Below are 9,562 nucleotides of genomic sequence, written 5' to 3' on the forward strand. Positions count from 1 at the left end.
TCATTACAGTGTAGCCTGGTAATTGTTGTATATAGGGAAATACATTGTTTCTGTCTAAATAATACCTCATAATACAGCCTAGGATCAGGTCTGAAAGCATCATGTCCTTTGCCCTTTTAGCTTCATATTTAATTACAGTTTTCCTGGTTTGTGGATCTTTGTCATACACATTTTTCCCAGTCTTCAAAGAATCACTTTGCCCTGTGCAGCAGACTCTTTAGTATCAGAGCCAGAGTTCAAATAATCATGTCCTCTTCTGTATCACCTACTTATGTCCAAAAGCTTCCTTGCATCTCAACCAGACCCAGAGGCAGAGTCCTCTAGCACTTAGTGTGCTACTTTCCCCTCACTGCTTATTTGTGCCTTCAGGCTGCCAGGTCAGTGGTGGTAATCAGTGGCACACGTGTTATTTTTCTTTTAAGGCAAAAGCTGTTAATGTATGAGGTGTTTTGCAAAACTAAAACCTCCATAGTCAGATTTAATTGCAGTTAATTTGTGATAAATATGTGGTGTTTGGTTTGGAGTTTGGGCACTCCTCTCTAAAAGGTTCGCCATCACTGCTCTGGATGAAGTGACCATGTCTCCTAGAGACAACATTAATTGTCACATGTGATACCAGAAATGTGTCATCTTTGCACAGATTTGACATTTATATCCCAGGAAAATATTTAATTCCCCTTTGTCTCATAAGGTCTAAATATGAACCTATGGACTTGGTAGGAGGCCAATAATTCCTTTTCTAATCATATGCTTCCTGGAGAAGATGTTAAGACTCTTTGAATGTAAGTGTCCTGGAAGTAGTTCCTGTTCTGTGTTGAATAAGAGGGATGTTGTTGCCATCTTTGTAGAAGTATCTAGTTACTACATGTGAAAGTAGCTCTCAATATAGTACACTATCCTACACACACACACACACACACACACACACACACACACACATGCTGTATTCTAATTTCTCTACTTATTACTCTCTTAACACCAGATTCAAATTTTCTGTGGCTCCTGAAAAATACTTTTTCCTCTGTATTTTCTGTGGCATTCTATTTTTAAATGTCATTTTAAAACCTTTCTCCTTTAACAAGCTGCAACTATAGATTTATACTCCTCATGTATACTTACCTTCTCAAGGTATGAGTCCATTCTGCATATACAGGAAACTTATTATTGAGGACCTCGGGCAGGAGGACAAACATAGTAGAAATACTCAGCGTTCTCTGTGGTCATAATTTTCCCAAGCATCAATACACATCGCTGCCTGTCACAGCCTCACTCACAAACTATGTGCTGTTCCTCACCATAGTTGGACTTCTTCTACAGGATCGTGTATTGTGGTGGCAATGGCAGTGTGGTGCTCCTACTGCCACTAGCCAGAGTTTGGCCTCAGTTAGATCTCTATGTTGTATAGCATGCCAGTTGCTGAACTTCTTTCTTCAAAGTGGAAGAGCTGACCTGGAAATATGACTTCCACCTTGCTTTCCTACTTGGCTTTGCTTCTCATTTCTTACAACATCTGCTGAAATCAGTTGGAAGATGATAGTAAGGCTAGGAGGGCAGATGAAAGGTGGTTGATTTTGAAGTACTAGAAATACAAATTTGTTCAGATGTGGATCTGAGCTATAAGGAGTTTGGGATACTGTTAACCCCAATATGTTTAGGCCTAGGCTTGAATCTAGGATTATGTCCTTATAGAAGAGAACTCACGCTCTGAATAGAAAATGGAAAATGGACTTCTATGTCCTTCCTTGTATGGATCCCTTATCTACTCCTCCCTTTCTTTGCTCACCTTGTATCTCATGGTTTTCTGTTTCCTGGAAGCAAAGGACAGGCCAAGGCAGTTTGGATTTTAGCTCAACCATATGATTATATGATGACAAATGTGTTTCTTATGAGTTTGCCTTGGAACCAAATTGTTACTTAAGTAATTCTTCTATGAAGAAATTAACTACAAATTCTAAAGCAATTTGCCAACCAACTTTTGGAATTAAATATATTTATCCCTAGAGGGCTGACTCTGTGAGGTTTGTTGAATTAATATACAAGTATTTGTATACATCAGAGTGCTATGTTTCCAACAGGTTTGGAGATCTTGCTTAAACTTTAGACTATTTTCTTGTCAAGTCAACAAAATAAAAACTTCACTTGATCAAAAGCAGGGACCATGATATTTCAAAAGTTCTTTCCAAGTAAAACTTTATGTATACATCAAATCTTGAATTAGAGATCTATATATAAAAATAAAATTATAACATTTTAGCAGATGTTTATTTGCAAACCATAACTGTACTTTCATCCCCTAAAATTTTGTTTTAGCCTTAACATTTAATTAAAAATTAATTGTACAGGATATAGAGTCAAAACTTTAAAAATCAATAGCTTTTCTTTTCAGTAATTATGAACTAGCTGAGAAAGAAATCAAGAAAATAATTCCATTCACTGTAGCTTTAAACAAATACTAAAGATAAACCTAACCAAGGAGGTGAAAGACTAAAATTAACATTACAAAACACTGATGCAAAAAACTGAATGAGACAGTAGAAGATGAAAGGTGCTTCTGTGCTCACTTATTAGCAGTATTTTTTGGTACGGGGATCGAAATTAGGTCCTTGTGCTTGCAAGGCAGGCGGTGGAACCACTGAGCTAAATCCTCAGCCCCTGACTAGCAGTATTAATGTGGTTAGATGGCCATGCTACCAAAAATGATCTACAGATTAAATGCAGCCCCCACAATTCCAAGGAAATTCTCTATAAAACTAGAACAAACAATTTTAAGATTTGTATAGAAACAAAAAGACCCCCCTCCCAAAACCAAAGGAATCCTAAACAAGACTGGAAGTTATCACATTCCTTGATTTCAAGATATATTACAAAGCAGTAGTGACAAAAACAGCATGGTATTGGCATAAAATTAAACGCATACCCCCATGGAATAGAATAGATGATACGTAAACAAACTCACCTAGCTACAACCATCCAGATTTAACAAAGAAGCCAAAATATACATTGAAGGAAAAAATGGTGCTGGGAAAACTGAATATTCACATGTAGAAGACTGAAAGAAGGTTGCTATCACTCTGTATAAAAACCAAAATTCATCGAAGTCCTAGGTATGAGACTTGAAACTTTGAAACTAGTAAAAGACAATGTAGGGGAAACATTTGATGTCATAGGCACAGGCAAAGACTTTCTGAATAGGGTTGTATGATAAGAAACAATAGCAAGAATCCACAAATCAGACCACATCAAATTAAAAAGTCTCTGCACCACAAGGAAAACAACAGAATGAAGAGCAAGTGCATACAATGGGACAAAAATCTTTGCCAAACTATTCTTCTATCAGAAGATTAGTATCTAAAATATGCAAAGAATGAAAAAACTTAACATGAAAAAATTAAACAGACTATTCAAAAGGAAAAGTGCAAATGTCAATAAGTAGATAAAAATTTGCTCAATATTTACCCACTAGGAAGATACATATCAAACCTACACTGAGATTCCATCTCACCCCAGTCAGAATAGCTAACAAGAATTCCTCCCCCCCAAAAAGACATTAAGTTTTGGTGGAAATGTGGGAAAAAAAAAGGAACCTTTCTCCACTTCTGGTGGAAATGTAAGTTAATAAAGCCTGAATGAAAACTGGTATGAACATTCCTTTAAAAACTAAAAATACAGATTCTGCTTGACTTAGCTATACTGCTTGTTTCTATACACCCTAAGAAATTTAAGTCAGCATATTATAGTGAGACCTGCATAGTAATGATTATTGTGGCACAATTCACAGAAGTCAAGATATGGAAGCAGCCTAGGTGCCCACAAACAGATGAATGGAGAAAGAAAATGTGTATATACTATGGAGTATTATCCAGCCATAAAGATGACTCAATTTTATATCATTTCTGGAAAATCGATGAAATCGGAGACCATCATGTTAAGCAAAATAAGCCAGATACAGAAAGACAAAGTGTTGCATTGCATGTTCTCCCTAAGGTGTGGAATGTAAAAAGATGACATGGGTGCAGAAGGGAGACTATTACTAAACAAGAGGCACAGCATGGGGGAAGGGGAATGTAAGGGAGGTTAACAGGAAGGAGGGATATGATCAAGATAGATTATATGGCCAGAGATTTAGCTCAGTGGTGCTGCCACCTGCCTCACAAGCACGAGGTCCTGAATTCAATCCCTGGTACCAAAAGTGGGGAAAAAATTATATACATTGAAACCCAATATTTTGTAAAGTTAATAGGCAGTAATAAAAATATTTTAAAAATAAATTGTAATAGAAAACAAAAATGCTGCAGCTGCACTTTCTGAAAAACGTCCATAATGTAGTTTAAAAAAACTTACTTGAGAACTTTTATTATGCCCTTTTACAAGAACATAAATGTTTTATCTTTCATTTGATTTATTTTTTATGAAATCCTCTACCTACTATATATGTGTATGTACAAATGCATATTTTTGAACAGCATTCATAAATGTCAGAGTGACAAAGCAAGGACAATGCTTGTTTCCATAGAACTATGTTTCTGGAAAAAAAACCAAATAAATAATTACACCTTATTATAATCAGTAAAACATACTTTGATTATCTGAAATATAATTATATTAACATCTATGACCTCAAGTCCAGTTTTCCTGCTCTAGAAATTAGAGAGATATTAATATCTGTTATATTCTAATCCTTGATGGTCAAAATTGGTAATGTACCATTCTCTCTGCCTACAATTTAGCACACATGAAAATAATATTACAAGCGATATCATAGTACACGGTTGTCAAAATGTACCTGGAAGCTCTCGGTGAAATATCAGAACAACTGAGGACTGGTAGAATAGAAGTCTCAGCCTTCTGAGTTCAGGAGGACTCAGCAGAATTTCTTATAATGTCACTTCGGGCATTTATAAGACCTAACATATTACAGGAATGCTTCCTGCAATTAGAATAGCAGCTATAGGTGAAACAGATTCAAAACTGCTTACCACATTGTAATGCATCTCATTCCCATGGGTCTCCTGAGGCCACAAAGACAAGGAATTGACCTGCGTTTTCTCTTGAAATACTAATGCACGTTAGCAATGGCACCTTATTAGGGGTCCCTATGTCATTCTGTTAAAATCATAGACATTCCACTCGATTAAAAATTTTACTTTGCAGAAACCACAGAAGTAAAGCCCAGGTGCATCCAGGAATCTCTTGTGGGTGGGAAGCTAAAAGACAGGTTTATGCTGAGCCACAAGGTGCCTGCTTTGGCCCCTGAAATAAACATATCCTTTGCATATATGCTGTCTTCTGGCTGCCAGCATTCTGCCAAGGAGAATTGCTGTTTTAAATGGAGACTCTTTCTGTATCAGCAGGCAAAATTTATGTCCAGTCAGAGAGAAAGTAAAGAGCAGCTCTTGTTCCTCATATTTTAGTGCAGAGAAGTGCTTTACCCTAAAGGTTCCAGGTAAAGAGAATTGCCAAGTAAAGAAAATTTATTGAATGCATTTCCAAAAGGGAACCATAATCTGATGTTTTTGTTTCTAGAATCTAAAAAACAAACAACAACAACAACAAAAAACTTTCCTCAGTTCTTATATCAAGTATGGGGACACATAAAGGCAAAACTCCGGGCTGTCTTAGAATGCACTTATGTAAATTGTTTCTATTAAGTCATGTTTGGATTCATAATGATTTATATGTCTCTTTATTTAGATATCTGCCTGTGTCACATGTCAAGGTGCTGAATTTGCCCTGCCCCCCACCAGAAACCACATTCTTGTTGATTCACCTGCCTGTTCCCCTAGGACCATCCACCTGGGCATAAATGTACAAGCATTTCAGCTCTAGGAAGTGCAAAGTCAAACTTGCCTTTGAAATCCAAAGCAGTTTCACTTCCCCTGTAGGCTTCAGGGCTGTTCTGTCCTTAGCTTTGGCAAGCACTTGTAATCACCCAGACTTTTCAGCCTTTCATCCCTGCTAATTATGAGCCCCTCCCTTATTTTATACTACACTGACTTTATCTTACTTATTCTCAAAGTTTGTTGATTTGTTCAAACTGTTCTGGGTAGTCATATGAAAGTGTTGACATTGTCCATATTCTAGGACTTCCGAAAACTTAGGCTTGACTGAAAAACAAAGGCACAAGTCCACCTAAAAATGAAAGCACCCAGTTGCTGATCTGATGCTCTCTTGCATTGTCTGAGGATACTGTCTTACCACAAATCACCAGCAACTCCAACACGCTTTTCCAACTTGGTAGGAGATGACAAAGCGAGAGGCTCCACCTCTGAGCAGGTAAAGTATGTTTGTTAGAGAAGGGCTGCTTGGTGGTAAGGATGACAACAATTAGCACATGCTACTCATTAACAAACAGATCAGAACACAGCCAAAATGGCAAGCTGCCATCAATGTGATAGTTACGGGGCAGTTTAATTTCTAACGAATGTGAGCACTGGATCAGTAACAATATTCGACAAAATGCCGCCTGCATTCTCTTATGGCTTTCATTACCAAATTGAAAATCTGTGTAGATTTCTGAAAATTACTTTTAAATGTAGCCAATCTCCTAGACTGCAAGGCTTGATTTGCTGGTGAGGGAGCCCTGCTGTGAGATTTTAATGAAAGATCATAGTGGCCCTCCAAGGCCGGCAAAGAGCTATGGGCCCTGGAAGACCCGAAATAATCTGTTTTACTTTTAATGGCAGCCATTTTATATTCATTAAGATCAAAATGCAGTTTTGCAGGCAAATTGCAAAGCTGTTCCACTCACAGCTTGAGAACCTGGAGGCCCTACAGCTTTTTATCTTGTTCATAAGCAAATATGCAGTTAATATCTTTTAATATGCTTTGATGCTGGCTACCTTATGGGTGCATTGTACCAGAGGTTAGAGAACTGCATGTTTCCTTGGCACAGTCAGCCACCAACTAAAGCGTTACTTTTATTTCCATAATGGCAGAAGAAATGAGTCTCTTTTTATCCCCTCCCCATTAAAAAAAAATATGAGCTCTGCTCAAATAAATTGTAAAGCGCTGTACAGTGTACATTCAAGGTTTCAGCCAAGGCAGTTTTTCACTGGGATCCATCTGTTGGTGGTTTATATTATTTAAATTTATACAGTCACATTATTTAAATGTAAACAGCCAAATAAGATAGGATCAAATCATTGGCACCTGGAAACTGTGCTCTCATCCTCTTTGATTGTGAGGTTGTCTGCATTAATAATGGAGTTCTAAAGACTGTGATTCCACCTGATATACTGTATGACCTTAACAGTTGTGATTTTATCAGGGTTTCACTGTAGTAGAAAATGAAGGTATTTTGCAGCTCATTTCCAGCAAAGCTAGTTTGCATTATCTTCTGTCCAGAGCAGTCCTGCCTGTTTTGTGTGTTATAAAATACACCCCCTTCTGTTGCCCCCTTTTTGCTACGCAGCTGTACTTCCGGTCTGAAACCATGTTGTAGATTAAAATTCCATCAGATTTCTTGGAGAAGGTGAATTGACTGGTTAATAGGAAGGAAGGAAGGAAGGAAGGAAGGAAGGAAGGAAGGAAGGAAGGAAGGAAGGAAGGAGAGAAGGAAGGAGGGAAGGAAGGCAGGAAGGAGGGAAGGAAGGAGGGAAGGCAGGCAGGCAGGCAGGAGGTAAAATGGATAAGAGAGAAGAAAAAAGGAAAGAAGGGAGGAGAATTGGGTGAGGTGGGGAGGAAGTACTGCATCTCCCCCTCCAATTCGTAAGTTTCCTTCTTGTCTCTCATAGAAGAAATAAGGTAGATGCAGGTGGATCCCACTGCTTGACACATTTATCCTATTTAAATTCTGCATTACTAAATTCTGCATAATTAATTGCTTAAAATCACAGGACTATCCCAACAGTTGCAAAAGCAAAACACAGAGGTACTTTGGATGAGAAAAAGGAACCGCTCAGACTGATTTCACTTCACTTGAAAATTTGGATTTTAAGCCAACTAGGACAACAGACAGAACTTTTGCTGCTTTACTCAAATCGTTATGGCTTTTAAATGTGCTCAGGGCATCAGGGTCCTGGTCTAGGGGTGGCAGTGGGAGCACTGCCTGGGCATGGAGTGAAGCCTTTTAGGATTATGGAGCAGAAGACAAAGGTGCTGTGTATACTTGGTCACTGCGGAGCCATTGCAGTTCCAGGCGTCTCCAAGAACAAGCACAGTGGGGCCAACCACTTTAAGAAGGAACTGGAGACAGCCCTATAATGGAAGTTAATATTCACTGTACTGTCCAAAGAATAATGTGGATTAAGACAGCTCTAGAGAGAGGCCAGCCTTTCTATCTCCAGGCCTGCTCAACCTCTGTTCTTCACTGGGCTCCTCAGGCATATTATAATATTGTATGACAGACGTATTTTTAAGTCCTAACATCTTTGTGCAACTCCATAGCTTCTTTACAGGTTCAAGAATGTTGGGGTTTGGCTGTCTGATGAGGGAATTTGATAACCTCTCTCCTCAGGTCTCAGGGCGAGGTGAAGGTGTCTGGCCTGCCAAGACACAATTTAATGGGCTTCTGAAAACACACAGAAGGCCCACCGAAATTTGTGGATGGGCAGCCAGCCAGAGTGACCTGGGGGATAGGGCCAGATGATTCTTAGCAGGATGAGATGGGGAAGGAGTGTTGGAGGCCAGAGCTGGCTGGGCAAGCTGGGGGGTTGACTGTAAAGAATTTACTGAGCGTGAACCTTATTCTGTAATTTAAGAGCTAAAGCATTACTACCTGTACAACTTTAAAAGCGAAATGGGAAATGTAAAGAACATATAATTAATTTCAATTGCAAGTCTCCCATATCTCGGTCCAGATAGGCACTGTCTTCATTTCCTTTCACTTCAGTGGGCTCCAATACAAAAGTCATGTACATTAAATTAAATTAAAATGTAGAATTCCCTATCATGTATCTGTTTTCTATTCTTAATGCCTCTTGACATTTTGTCTTTGATATGCTACACCCTTTCTTTCCTTCACAACTATCTCCTTCGGTTATTGATTGCCAGTCAGTCCCTCCCCTCTACCTTGCATCATCCAGTGCCATGGGACAATGAATATATTAGGAATCTTTAGGAAGATCATCAGAGAAGAAATGGGGAATACACTGAAAAAATGAGGTTTCGTCCAGTGTTTCCTTCCCACCTGATTTAAAAATTACCCTTAATTTCTTAATATAGGTGTTTGTATTGCCTATCTTTGGTATTTTCAAAAATAATGTAGATATTTTTCTAAATTTAATAACATGTTTTTTGAGCCCCATAATTATCTTACTTTTTAAAATTTTTTTGACTGCCAAAGACATCCCAACCTATGCTGTGTGTGGCCACAAAGGGGCCACTCTGGCACAGAAGACAGATTTGCATTTTGAACCAGTGCAAGGGAGGAAGTAATATTGCACACTATTTTCACATACCCGTGGCATCAGCAGTGGTGTTACATCACTGCTAGTGGAGTGCTGTGTGGATTCCTAAAAAAGAGGTGTCCAGGGTGGGGGTGGGGGACAGTTCAGCGAAGAATATCACCCTCACTGAGACTTCGGGGAAACTGGGAGAGAAAAGCTTTTTGCTACTTGGATTT

At 38.6% G+C, this 9,562-nt stretch overlaps 1 long non-coding RNA gene across 2 annotated transcripts in view; it reads left to right on the top strand.

Moving 5' to 3' along the window:
• Positions 1-9,562, top strand: part of LOC104856460 — a 340,761-nt gene that overhangs the window by 288,325 nt on the left and 42,874 nt on the right. Inside the window, exon 10 of one of the 2 annotated variants that reach the window (XR_004517431.1) lies at positions 6,082-6,273. The exons of the other annotated variant lie outside the window; for it this stretch is intronic. This is a non-coding gene — a long non-coding RNA (uncharacterized LOC104856460). The remainder of the gene's footprint in view (positions 1-6,081; positions 6,274-9,562) is intronic. 2 annotated transcript variants of the gene reach the window in all.

This window comes from Fukomys damarensis, unplaced genomic scaffold, assembly GCF_012274545.1.
Source record: "Fukomys damarensis isolate Sample0158 unplaced genomic scaffold, DMR_v1.0_HiC HiC_scaffold_2, whole genome shotgun sequence".
NCBI classification, from domain to species: domain Eukaryota; kingdom Metazoa; phylum Chordata; class Mammalia; order Rodentia; family Bathyergidae; genus Fukomys; species Fukomys damarensis.